The 13816-nt window shown below is 41.4% G+C and overlaps 1 protein-coding gene across 2 annotated transcripts in view; it reads left to right on the top strand.

Moving 5' to 3' along the window:
• The window catches only part of SDSL (serine dehydratase like), an 88307-nt gene that overhangs the window by 6745 nt on the left and 67746 nt on the right, over nucleotides 1-13816 (top strand). The window lies entirely within an intron of this gene.

A 13816-nucleotide genomic window follows, 5' to 3' on the forward strand; every position in this document is an offset into this window, starting at 1 on the left:
TGTGGTGCAAAAAGTGTTTGAGGCTGTTGTGCTCAAATGGGGATAGAATAAAAAGGTAACAAAACTTGCATCCATAGGAATGAGGCAATCAAACAAGGGTTTGTGATTTGGTCTTGTGAAGTCTGCCTAGACCAGGAGCCAGCTGCTTCCCCGGCTGGGACTGAACTTGAAGTTGGGGGAAAAGGAACTTGTTTTGTGAGGCAGTAAATGTTTTCCATGGCACCAGACGATCTCTACCCTAGTTCTTCAGACTCATGCTTCCCCTTTTAGAGGGGGTCCAAGGTCGTGTTGATCTGTGGAGGCGGACCTTCACCCCCTACAGCCACTGTCATCTACCAACTGTGAAACAAAAACAGATGTTCTTTTCAGTCTTTGGGACGTGAGAAATACCTTTATGTGTAGTGCACCTGAGATAATTTTAGGATGTGAAGTGTGTTATTTGTAAGAGGTGGGTTGAGAGCAAAAAACACATATCTGAACCACCTCTCACCGGTGTGAGCCATTTAAACTGCCCATAATATTGTGCGCCTCAGATCCTCACAGGGAGGAGACAGGGCAGCCTGCAGATGAACCTCCCATCCTTGGCCTCTCTTCTAACACTGCAGCAGTCAGAGGTGCAACTTTACCCGAACTTCTGGGGGAGGCTAACAAGTCTACCACTGGAGGTAGGGCTAACACTTAAAAAACGCAGCAGAGCTATCCTTAAAGCCAATGCAAGAAAATAGTGATAACATGTGCATTACAAACATATTTGTCAAGCCGGATACGATTAGAACAAATATGTTCTAGTGGATTTGACAATGTTTGTAGGCTACTGACAGAGAATTTGTAAAAGGGGAATGAGGAATTTGACAACTAAAAAGCAACTTCTAAAGACCTCAATACAAAGCACTTTAAAATAATTTTTAGCTAAGTTATTTGAGAGGATCACCCTTTTTGCCAACTCTCAAAAATATTTAATCTGTGAAATGACAGTGAGCTCAAGAAATATTTTTAATTCACTCTTCAGAAAAATGCTCCACCCTGACTTCTGACCAAAGGTACATTTTAAGTCTGCTTCTTGGGTAGTTGAGCCATTGACTTTTTTGAAGCCGCACAACTATGCAGGTCTCAGAAAACTGAGCTTAGGGGGTTAACACACTTGGTTTTGGGATGTGTGATCGGCAAGTCACAGGTTTGATTCCTAATACATCTTCTGTTCCTCCTGAAATTTAATGCCTCAATGTCAATATGTTGGAAATCAATGTTAACTTGACTCAAAACAAAATAGTTGTTGTTAGCACCGCACACTGAACACTTCTTATATAGTACATTCATGCAGGAAGCCACCAGGCCTAAAGAATTTGCAAAAAAGATAGTTGTTTTGCATGAAAAGTATACAAGTATTCTTTCAAACTTAAGAACACATAGAATGTGTAGATGATGGTCAAAATCCTGCAAATAGGTCACTCTAACAGAAACAAAAATGGTGCCTTTTAATACCATATATTATTATAACAAAATATTTGCTTTAAATTCCATTCTGAAGCCCCCAGAACATAAAGTGTGAAGTCCACTAAAATATGAATTTTGTTTTTACAGCCTGCAGAGGCAATGTGCATTATAAAATACAACAATTTGTATGAACTTCTCCAAAATGTCTTTCAGAACAAGCACTGGCAAAGTCAATAGGTCTCGCCTATGTAAGAGCTATTGGCGTTACCAAAATGTTTCAGTCATGTTACATAACAGCATAGCTGCTGTTCAGCATGGCTAAAAGTTAGAGGGGTAAAGGAGGGTGGCGTGGAGTGGAGTGTCATAAATTGGAGTACAGTGGAGTATCATGGAGTGGCGTGGAGTGCCATGGAGGGAGTAGAGTGGTGTAGAGTGGAAGGGCATGGAGTGGAGTATATTTTAATTACATAGACTGTCAGAGTGAAGTAGAATGTTGTGAAGTAGCATAGTGTTGTGGAGTGGTGTAGAGTGATGTAGAGTAGAGTGACGTAGAGCTGAGTAGATTGTCGCAGAGTGGAGTGGCTTAGAGTGGAGTAGTGTAGGAGAGTAGAATGGCATAATGTAGAGTTGAGTGGCTTAGGGTGGAGTGGCATAGAGTTCAGTGGGTAGCATAGAGTGGAGTAGAATTGTGTGAAGAAAAGTGGCCTGGAGTGGCATAGAGGTAGTTGCCTTGAGTGTCATTAAGTGGAGTAGTGTTGTAGAGTGGAATAGAGTGTTGTAGAGTAGAGTGGAGTAGAGTTTAATGGAATAGAGTGTTTGTGTGGAGTAACATAGAGTGTAGTGTCATAGAGTGTAGTATCGCAGAGTGGAGTAGAGTGACATCTAGTGAAGTGGCGTAGAGTACAGTGTTGCAGAGTAGATTGGGGTAGAACGCAGTGGTGTATAGGGCATTTATTTTGTGTAGATTGCATTGATGTTGAGTGCAGTGACAGAGTAGAGTGGTGTGGAGTGCAGTGACGTAGAGTGGTGCAGAGTAGAGTGCAGTGGTGTAGAGTACGTTAGCATAGAGTAGATTGCGCCAGAGTAAATTGAAGAGGCATAGCATGCAGTGGAGTTGTGCAGCGTAGAGTGCAGTGGTGTAGAGTGGTGCAGAGTGCAGTGGTGTAGAGTGCAGTGGTATAGAGTGAAGTGGTGCAGAATAGATTAGTGTGGCGTGGAGTGATGCAGAGTGTATTGGCCTATAGTGCAGTAGAGTGGCGTAGAGTTGAGTGGTGCAGAGTAGGGTGACGTATCATAGAGTAGAGTGGTGTAGAGTAGAGTGGTGCAGAGTAGAGTGGCGCAGAGTAGAATGGTGCAGAGAGCAGTGGCATAGAGTAGAATAGAGTGGCGTAGAGTGCAGTGATGTAGAGCGCAATCGCGTAGACTGACAGAGTTCAGTGGTGAAGGGTAGCGTGGTGTTGAGTTCAGTGGTAGAGAGTGCAGCCTTGCAGAGTGCAGTGACGTGGAGAAGAGTGTGTAGAGTAGAGTGGCATAGTGTAGAGTTGCGTAGAGTAGAGTGGCGCAGGGTAGAATAGAGTGGCCTACCGTGCAGTGGCGTAGAGTGCAGTGGCATAGAGTGTATTGCTTTTGAGTAAAGTGGTGTTGAGTGCAGTGGCATAGAGTGCAGTGGTTTAGAGTAGAGTGGCATAAAGGGCAGAGGCGTAGAGGGCAGTGGTGTAGAGTAGAACGCTGCAGAGTAGAGTGGCATAGCATAGAGTGCAGTTGCATAGAGTAGTGCAGACTGAAGTAGTGTGGCATAAAGTAGATTATTTCAGAGTAGAGTGAAGTCGTATAGAGTGGAGTGGTGCAGGTTAGAGTGCAGCAGCATAGAGTAGTGGTGTAAAGCGCAGTGGCATAGAGAAGTGTAGAGAAGAATAAAATGAGGTAGAGTGCAGTGGCATAAAGTGCACTGGCTCAGAGTGGAGTAGAGTGGCGTAGAGGGCAGTGGTATAGAGCAAAGTGTTTCAGAGTAGAGTGAAGTGGAGTGGTGCAGGGTAGAGAAGAGTGGTGCAGAATAGAGTGCAGTGGTGTAGAGTAGTGGCGTAGAGTGCTTTGTTGTAGAGTGTAGTGGCATAGAATGCAGTGTTCCAGAGTAGAGTGGCATAGAGTGAAGTGGCATATAGTGGAGTGGTGCAGAGTGGCCTAGACTGGACTGGTGTAGAGTGCAGTGGCGAAGAGTGCAGTTGTGCATAGTAGAGTGGGGTCATCGAGTGCACTGGCATAGAGTAGCGTGGTGCAGAGTAGAGTAGAGAGGCATAGAGTGAAGTGGCACAGAGTGTCGCACTAGATGCCATTAGTGCTAAAGCTGGACCCGGTGGTATACTGTTGTTGTTTCAGTGGAACATGTTCACCTATTTCATTGTTGACAACACACACATCCACCAATTAGTATACAAACTATGTTTTTACATAGGCAGGGTGTTTAAAGCTGTAGTGTAAATAATGCAGCAAGTTTCCAGGCTCCTATTTGCAGTTTTCAGGAAAGCAGCAATCTGTGTTGTCTAGGTTTTTATGGCACAGTGCTACTGCACGTGTTGCACATGCTGAAGCTATTGCTCATTAAGTGTAGCGGTGTAGGCTATATCTTTTCGCTTGCCACTGCATGCTACTATTAAAAGGGGTGTGTACTCAGACTCACTGACTGTAAACAGAAAGATCATTAGATCTTCTCTAGAGGGTCACATTAAGCAAAAGCCGACAGTACTTTGATAGAAGAACCTTGATATAGGAAGCTGGCTCTGTATGTGATATTTCAAAAAGTTTATACACTATGAATAGATTTCAGGGGTTCCCTTACGAGTGGAGCGGGATTGGTATGTAATCCCAAGTGCTCTGTTAGGGGGTAGTGTGGTTGAGCAGCCTTAGGCTTAACACAGAGGAGTACAAGACATTTGCAAATACGCACAATGATGAATAAATGAAAGCACTACTCAAAGGGAGAGCCACACCAATTTATGAAAATAGCAAGTATCTTTCTATATGTTTAGGCATCAGAGAGAAATAATTGAGGTAAGTATATTTCGGAAGATAATTATTATTATTATTTTTTTTTTTAGTTCAGAAATAATTTTATTGAAAAGAGTAGAGGTGCCTGCATACATTACAAGATATTGAAATCACTGCTTTACAATTAATGTCTGTTACAATAGAACTTACATGAATCGGACTTATTAATGAAAGTAGAAAAAGTAAAACAATATAAATGAATCATAGATAACATAGAATCAAATAAGTTTCAGGAACCAACAGGAGATTCAAGGTGGTTTAAGGACTTCTTGCTGAGTTGGTTCTGGTACAGAGCAGCTTTGGGCACTTGCGTCAATGTATGCTGTGACAGGTGACCACACATTTAAACGTTTCGTTGCCATCTGCAAAGGGTAAACAAAAGAAGTGTCCAGTCTATGATTATGACAGACAGCATACCACCAAGCTTTATAAGAAATTTTTGTAAAATCTTTCCAATTTATGGTAATTTGCTGAAAAGCAACTGCTAATAATAAGTCAATAATTTTAACATTTAGCGTGACATTTTCCCAAATAGGAGAAAGACTTCCTAGAAAAATATGAGTAAAGGAAAAAGGAAATTTAGTACCAAAAATTTAATTAATTTGGGCCCATACTTGTTTCCAAAATGCATACACACATGGACAATAAAATAGCATATGAAATTAACCAGCATTTGTAGACGCACATGTCCAGCAAGTATCAGACACCATTGAGAAACTTTTACTCAAAGTAAGTGGTGTTAGTAAGAGTCTGTTATATACATAAAACAATGTTTGCATTGTAGTAGTTGCTCTAAAAGACCTACGAATCTAGGTCCATATGTTTTTCCAAAGTGACAACGGCCAAGATGTCATAAAGTCGCGCTCCCATAGCTGTTCTGTTTTAGATTTCTGCCTATCAGAGACGGAGCTTTGTATATAGCTATAGATAGTGGAAGCCTTGGGCATGGTTTGCAACAGAGTATGAAGTCTCAAGGTGGAATTTGGAGTGTTTGAGGTATCAGGTGTGTTAGAAAATTGGAGGTAAGTATCCATCACAGCTTTCTTAAGGGAATTATGTTTATGATTGAATGAAGCAGGTAGATTAAATAGTTCTCTGAGCAAAGAGAAGGGTAGAAAATCTGATCCTGAAAATAATTGATTTACCCAAATTAGTCCTTTTTGTCTCCAAGTTTTCCAATAGAAACGTTTATTTTGGATAAGAAGATTCTTGTTGTGCCAAACTGGTGAGTTAAGAAAAGACTCTAGAGTACTATGAGGTGAAAGAGGTGTTGGTTCAAGGAGTTTTGAAGTGAGTTTAATTATGGGAGTAGACAGAAATTGAGGTTTGCGTGAGAAGGAAGGAAAAGGGGTTTAAAAATAGACGTTCGAGTGAGGTCCAAATTGGGCAGTCCTCCGTGGAGTCCAATAACCAACAAGAGTCTTGACGCAAAAGAAAGGCTTTTTGATATGATGGGAAATCTGGAAAGTTGACTCCGCCCTCCAATTTAGGGCAAGTTAATTTTAATAAAGACATTTGGGATTTCTTATTATTCCACAGAAAGGAGGAAAGGATGGAGTTGATTTTTTAAAATAATTTATCAGAGATAGGTACTGGAATGTTAGAAATAGTATATAATACTATGGGTGATAACATCATCTTTATAGTATCCAAACGTCCCCACCATGATAAATAGAGGGGATGCCACCTAGTAGTTAATTCTGATATCCTTTGTATACATTTATTCATACATAATGTTACTGTATCTGAGACTGAGGGAGTGAAGTGTAAACCTAAATATTTAATATGTTTAGGACTCCATGTAAAATTAGAAGCAAAGAAGTTTGTTTTAAAAGTGTATTTGGTTAAGGGCAGAATCTCACATTTATCGTTATTCAGTTTATATCCAGAAATAATGGAGTATGAACTTACTTTATCTAAAAAAGCTGGGATTGATTCTTCTGTCCTGGACATAAAAAGTAGAATATCATCAGCATAAGCTGCAAGTTTAATATGGGAGTTTAACATTTGGAAACCATGTACGTTTAGATTTTGATAAGAATGGTTCCAAAGCTATATTAAAAAGAAAGGGGGAAAGAGGGCAACCCTGGTGCACTCCTCTTCGCAAATTAAAAAACAGGGAAATCATGCCATTAGCACATACTGCAGCACGAGAATTAGAATAAAGAAGAGATATTAAAGATATAAACTTAGGGCCAAAACCAAACCACTTAAGAGTATAAAACAAGTAAGTCCACTCAACTCTATCAAATGCTTTTTCTGCGTCTAATGCTATTGCTGCAAGGGGCTGCTTTAGATGTGATGATTTAGACAAGATAATTAAGAGAAGACGTGTGTTATCTGTAATTAGACATCGTTTAACAAAGCCAGATTGCTCCTTACCCAGCAATTTTGGTAAGTAAGAATCTAAGCGTATAGCTAAAGCCTTGGAGAAAATTTTATAATCAATGTTAACTAGGGAAATAGGCCTATAATTTTTACAATGTGTAGTATCTTTTCCCTCTTTCGGGATGAGGCAAATATGGGCTTCTGAGAAAGAACCTGAGGAGCTATTTACGTAGCAAAAAGATTTTATCAGAGAATACAACTTGGGTAATAAAAGTGTAGAAAAATGAAGATAAAACTTAACAGTAAGACCATCGGGACCTGGCGCTTTATCTTTTTTAAGACATTGGAGAGCTTTAAGTAATTCTTTCTGTGTTGGGTCCAAGTCCAAGGAAGGTAAATCAGAAGGAATGTGTTGGGATTTCTGAACATTAGAAAAAAAAGTGACAATTCTTGATCTGAAGGATGTGTTTCAGACGTGTATAATGATTTATATAAGGTAGAAAGTTCATTCAATATCTCAGCATCTTTAAATTTTAAGACAGAACATTCATCATAGATAGATTCAATATTTAGTTTGTTGTGCCAAATTTTTAAATAGTTAGCCAATATTTTCCCAGCCATATTCTTGCCACCATAAAATTTTGCACTGGATTTTAATAAATAAAGTGAGGCATTATCTGTAGATTTCTTATTAAATTGAAATTTAGCATTTATAAGAGCTGTCAAACATTTCTGCGAAGGGGACATGTAATATGAGTGCTCCAGTCTCTTAAAATCATGAAAAAGATAATTAGTAATGTTGCGTGCTGTTCTTCATTTCTTGGAAACAAAATTAATAATGAAATCTTTCGCAGAGGCCTTAAAAGCATTCCAAATGGTTGAAAATGGCATGGAATCATTTTGGTTTACCGCAAAGTATTCATTAAAAAAGGAGGTGAAGGAGGCTGTAAATGCAGGATCCAAAAGAAGAGCATTATTAAAACGCCATCTTCTAGGGACATTAACTTTAGGCAGTATATCAAGACTAATTAAGACAGGAGTGTGATCGTACAATAGGATAGGGCCAATTTCAGCATTTATAAGGGCTTGCGAGATATTATGAGAAACAAATATATAGTCAATTCGTGATTTAGTGTGATGAGGTGGGGAGTAGAAAGTGTATTCTCTGGTAGTCGGGTTACATAAACACCAAGCATCAAGGAGTTTGTGTTGAGTGATAGTGTGAACGAAAGATTTATGAGGTTTATTAGGGACAAAAGAAACCTTGGAGCATTTGTCTATGAACGGGTCATAAATCTGATTACAGTCCCCAGCAAGTATGAAGTTGTCTTCAATGCCATGAGAGATTTGCTTAGCTAATGTGTGCCAAAACGAGACGTCACCACCAGTGGGAGCGTAAACATTAAGGAAAGAGACTGGAACATTCTTGAGAGACAATTTAGCATATAACCATCTACCTACATCATCTGATTCCTGTGATGTAAGTTTAACAAAAAGTGATTTACGAAAAAGTATCATAACTCCATTACATTTACCATCCCCTTGAGAGTAGAAGAATTCCCCAACCCAATTTCTTTTTAATTTTTAAGACTCAACTTCCGTAAGATGCGTTTCTTGCAGAAAAGTTATATCAGCGCCCATTTTAGCTAGATGAGATAAGACTCTTTGCCTTTTGATGGAGGAGTTTAATCCCCTAACATTCCATGAGATTAATTTTAGAGACATAACATTTTAGGAAAAGACTGAAACAGGAACAAGAAGTAAAAGTCCAAGTCATGAATGTGACAGTGGAGGGTATAGGAAAAGAGACAGTAGAAACTGATAATCAGTTCATTTACAAGGCGAAAAAGGATAGATGAAGCACAAGTCTTAAACCAAAAATAGAAATTAGAGATGACAGTGTAGCGAGAAATATGAATTATAAGTGGGTAATATAAGAATGAGTATACAGTATGGATTAGAGAAATAGTAGAAAGTATGTTAACAGACGTAAGTGTGCAGAGAAAGGTGGATATATTAAGGACACCAAAAAAGAAGAGAGTAAGGAAATGCATGACAAAACAAATAACAAGAAACAAAACAAATAACATATCTATATGAAAACTTGAATCTGCATCGGTGGAAATAAGCATAAACACGAGAATACAAAAGGAACTGGGAATATTGAAGACACCAAGTAAGCAAGAAACCAAGATATGCGAGACAGAGAAAAGAGCAAAAGATAGGACAAAACAAATAACAAAAAATAAAACAAATGACATACCTACATAAAGGGAACTTGAATGCCGGGATGGGTGGAACCACATGAAGCCGACAGACATCCAGTGATGACTCGACTAGACCGGGGGAGGATCACATTGTGACAAAACCTAACTGTGAAGCGAAAAATAACATGTTTAACTATAAGTTAGAAGGTGAGCATAGAACATAAAAACATTGAAAACAAGAGAGCTAGAACTATATTGCCATGGAGGAAAATTTATCAACATAAGCCTAAGACTGACGTTGTAAAGACTTCCCTCAGCAGAAAATAACATCTCACATATAGAAATCAAACAATTCATGTAATATGAGAGGAGGAGGATCCGGAAAAGTCCATAATAACCGTTTTTTGCGAGTTTATAAAGCTCTGCAGCCGAACTGGATCTTCATATGTTGTTGTTGTAGGTAACCTTGAAAAGACATGGGTGAAAAAGACCATATCTAGCACCCATGGAGCGAAGGTCAGATCTCATGTTAAGAAAGGCTTTACATCTTGCAGCTGTAGCCTTAGAGTAGTCTTGTGCAAAGAACAAGGTAGAACCAGACCATGAGATCCGTTGAACAGCTTTAGCCGCTGCCAACACCTTCAGCAAGTCAGTGTATTCTAAAAAATAAAGAATGACTCCCCTTGGTCTTTGTGAAGATGAAGTTGCTGTGGGAGCTCGTCCCAACCTGTGAGCACGTTGCATGTTAAGTACAGTATCTTCTGGCATGTGCAGAATTTTAGGGAGGAGTGATTTAAAGAATGAGAGAGAGTCTGTACCTTCGGCCCCCTCCACCAGGCCATAAATACGCATGTTGTTTCTTCTATTACGATTTTCAAGATCCTCGACCTGCTTCTGAAGTGTAGAGACCTGAGAATGCAAAAAAGTGACATTCTTAGTGGTTTCATTGAGGGAAGAAAGATTATGTTCTACTGCTGTAAGTCTTGTATCCAGTTGCGACCAATTGTCGGAGAGGGTTTGTAATTTAGAGTTTGTCTCTTCCATAAAGGGTCTGAGGGCCCTTATCTCTAGTAGTAATAACTCCATTGAGACTGGAGAAGCTAGTTTAGGTGGTGAGGGAGGGTCTTTTTTCAAGCATTTCACATTGGACTTTCCTGATACTCCTTGTGAGGAATCCATTGTTTCGTTGGCGTGCTCTACTTCGATTAATCCTGAGTCTTCCAGTTTGGAAAGTTGTGAAAAACGCTTTGAATTTTTAATAAAGGAGCGTTGTGGCTTCGGTATACTGTAAAAAGATCCTTTTGTTCTGCCCATGAACATGAAAGATAAGCCAAGCAGAAAGTCTTGAAAGTGGTTTCAGAGAAAGTTGGCGCAACAATGGATGTATGAGGAAACAACTTCAACCTGGGATAAGTAACGTTTTTAAATGGAGACTAAGCAGCTAGGTTTGATAATGTAGCATTCAATAAACTATGAGAAATTTGCAGTCGTTAAGGCATATGAACCCCTACAACCATAACTGCCAAAATAGCTATTATGCTCCTTCAAATATGTGTTTCCTTCTCCTAATATTTGTCATGTAAGCCAGTATTCAAAACATTTGAAACACGTAGGACATGGGGACAAAGAATTGAAAGAGTAGCCCCTTATTTTGAGGACATTATAAGAGAGCATAAATGGAAACATTGACAGACTGCATTAGCGCTTGAGGGAGTATCATAAAGCATTTATAAAAGGTTCCTCAAGATGGAGGCCATTTCTCTGTCTCCTCAGTTATTGCATAATAATGAGGAAACGCTGAGTAAAAAGCCCTCTCAAACGTCCTCTACTGAAGCCCAATGAATAGCTCTAGCTCCAAAAGTAAGGTGAGCGTATATAAGTGTTTTATTCTCCCCACAATTTAGTCAGAAAAACGCTTGTTGTGTTGAAACGATATCCAAAATGGCGGCAGCGATGCCGCGAATTCCCGTCGGAGCGTTTACCTGCAACAAGCTCGTTCCGTGGTGAGAGAAAAACTGCAGGCGCCAGCGCTTCCCTGCGCACAGCACTTCAGCAGTGTGCCCTTGAAGCGGTAATCCGACGCGCCAGTGTCGGGAGCCTCACCTAGGTGCTGCCATGCCCGCCGGGTGCCAAGCCATGCCCCCTGAAGATAAATTCTTTTCACTTTAAAAAGTTGAATTTAATTCAATTTTTGAGTTCTGCAATGTTATCATATGGAAGGAAGAACAGGTTCTGGAAACAGGTACAGTACATTGACTTACAGGACCAATCTCCCAGAGTTAAGGTAAGTGGGGGGGGCAAGGTCCAAGGCAGCACCAGCGGTATACGACCAGTAGCATGAGGGTGGCTGGGTACAGGGTGCAAATCAGTGTTGGGAGCACAATAGGTTTCAATGGGGATCGGTCTCTGTGAAAAGAGGCTAGAGGTTCTGTCTAGGCGGTCAGCCAGGTTGAACCAACAGAGGGGTTCAAGGCTTGTGATTCTCGTGGACGTTGAAACATCTGGGATACTCTTCTCCACGGTGACGGATGCAGAGGTGTCTTTAGGCATTGGGTTTCTCTTACCGGGAACAGTTGTGGTTGAGGGGGCTCGCATGCAGATGCTGAAGGCGACGTCAGGGAGTCCACAAAGGGTGAGACCATGATGGACTCGAGCTCTAGAGGCTAGGGGAACCTTGTTGGCACCTTGGCCCACTTCAACTTGGGCTGGAGGCGAAAGGTGCAGTGGTGGCTTCGGGTGTCTGGTTTTGACGGTTACGGAGGCCTCAAAGTCTTCTCTTTTGGAGTTTCTGCAGGATGCAGGGAAATGTTCTGCTGTTCTTTGGGAGGTCTTGGTCTTTATTGAAGGCAGGCCATCCTCCCAGATTTTGGAGACACAGCTGCAGGACGAGTTATTTTTGGTGCAGGGTTGATAGCGAACAACAGACAGGACAGTAGGGCTGGGGCCAAGTCAGGTGCTCTTTTCAGTCTTCCGGTTTTGAGGCTCTTCCTGTCCTTCTTTGTAGTCATCAGGATCTGCTTCTCTGGTGCCAGCAACTCTCCTAAATACTGAATTTTGAGGCATTAGGGGAGTGTAGGGTAGAAGCCAATGGGCTGCTGACCTTTGGGGTCACTATGCCCCATCTATGACCACTTCCTGTGGGAAGTGGGCCTAACCCTGTCCCAGAACTTCCAAGTATGCCATCACAAAGAATGTTTCTTCTGAAAAATCTTAGAGGTGATACTAGCCTGGAGGTGGCACGCCTACCTGATTAGCTGATTTTCCTGCCTGTCCATGTGCCAAGGCGGCTCTGGACGGGGGGGTGGGGGGGGCAGGTTCCTCTTTCTTGAGGGGAGCCAGATTTCACCCTCTTCCCGGACTGGCTTTTGTTCTGGGTCTCCTGAGAGCCAAAGGCTCTTACCATAGGAGGTCAGAACGGCGTCTCAGGTGGCAGGCTGACAGAAACCAGTCAGCAAGGACACCAGAGACTGGTCGGGTTTCAGGGGTACCGCTAAGGTGCCCTCTGAGTGCATGCATTGGTAAATCGAACACTGGAATCAATGTGGATTTGCCAGTATGAGATGGTTGATACCAAACATCCCTATTTTCAGTGAACCCATCATGTAGCCGGGGAACTCGTTTACACCAGTGTCCAGCACATGTTCTGAAATGGCTTTCCTGATCACTTGTACTGACAGTAATGGAACTGACCAGCACAGTAGCATATCTGCTCATGCCTTAGGGCTGTCATGCCTGCTGTAGGGGTGGCTTAGGAGCAGTGGTAGGAGACATGGCACACAGGGATGTGTGACATGTCATGCTTTTACTTTTGTCTGCACCAAGACACGCAGCCTGCAATGGCAGTCTTACATGTGCTTGATAAGGGGTCCCTTAGGGTAGCACAATTCGTGCTGCAGCCCTTAGGGGCCCTCTTTAGTACCTCAGGCCCTAGGTACCAGGAGTACCATTTATTAGATACTTACAGAGGGTGGTAAAGGTTTTGTCTATTGGTGGAACAACTGTACATTATTTTTAGGAAAAGAACACTGGTACTGGGAACCTGGTTAACAGGGACTCAGTACACTTCAGTCACAGGTGCATCAAAAATCAGGCAAAAAGCATGAATATGTGTGTAGCACTGCCACATAATCTGCATGCATCTCCTGCCTGCAGGCCTGTTTTAAGGGTTCTATTTCAGTCTTGTAAACTGAGGCATATGAGGGGCATGAGCGAGCTCCTTGGGTACAGTAATCTGCATTAATCTTGCTTTCCTATAAACACTCTCACTTTGAAGTCACAGAAAGAAAAGTATACACCAAGCTGCCTCTGAAGCCGAAGATGGAGCCTGATATTTGACCTTTGTGTTTAAATTCACAGCAAATGTGACAGATAAGAACAAGATTTAAAGGCCTGTTTACAGAAAGTGAGATCTCAGGAGGATACAGTAAACAAGGTTTAGGCAAGGGAAGGGACGAACTCAAGCTGGACAGGCTCGAACAAATAGAGCCTGCAAATAGAAAGCAAGGTAATGTGAGTTACAAACCACAAATCCAATGGTAAGCAATAGGCAGAATGCATTTCCAGGAAAGATTTCTGAATGTCTCCAAGATGTCTTCAGCAAACCAGACAGCTGTGCTGTTTGGTAGTCTTCGACCTAAAAATGACCATATTCTCTATAATAGTTGTTCCTAAATGTCTATAGTTATTACAGCAACTGCCTAGCCTGGTAAGGGAAATAGACAACCTTGAAAGAAGCAGAAGAGGGACGCCAGACAAACATAAAAATGTCCAGTTTGTCATTGTAACACTAGAGCAAGCACTGC

This window comes from Triturus cristatus, chromosome 11 (assembly GCF_964204655.1).
Source record: "Triturus cristatus chromosome 11, aTriCri1.1, whole genome shotgun sequence".
NCBI classification, from domain to species: Eukaryota; Metazoa; Chordata; class Amphibia; order Caudata; family Salamandridae; genus Triturus; species Triturus cristatus.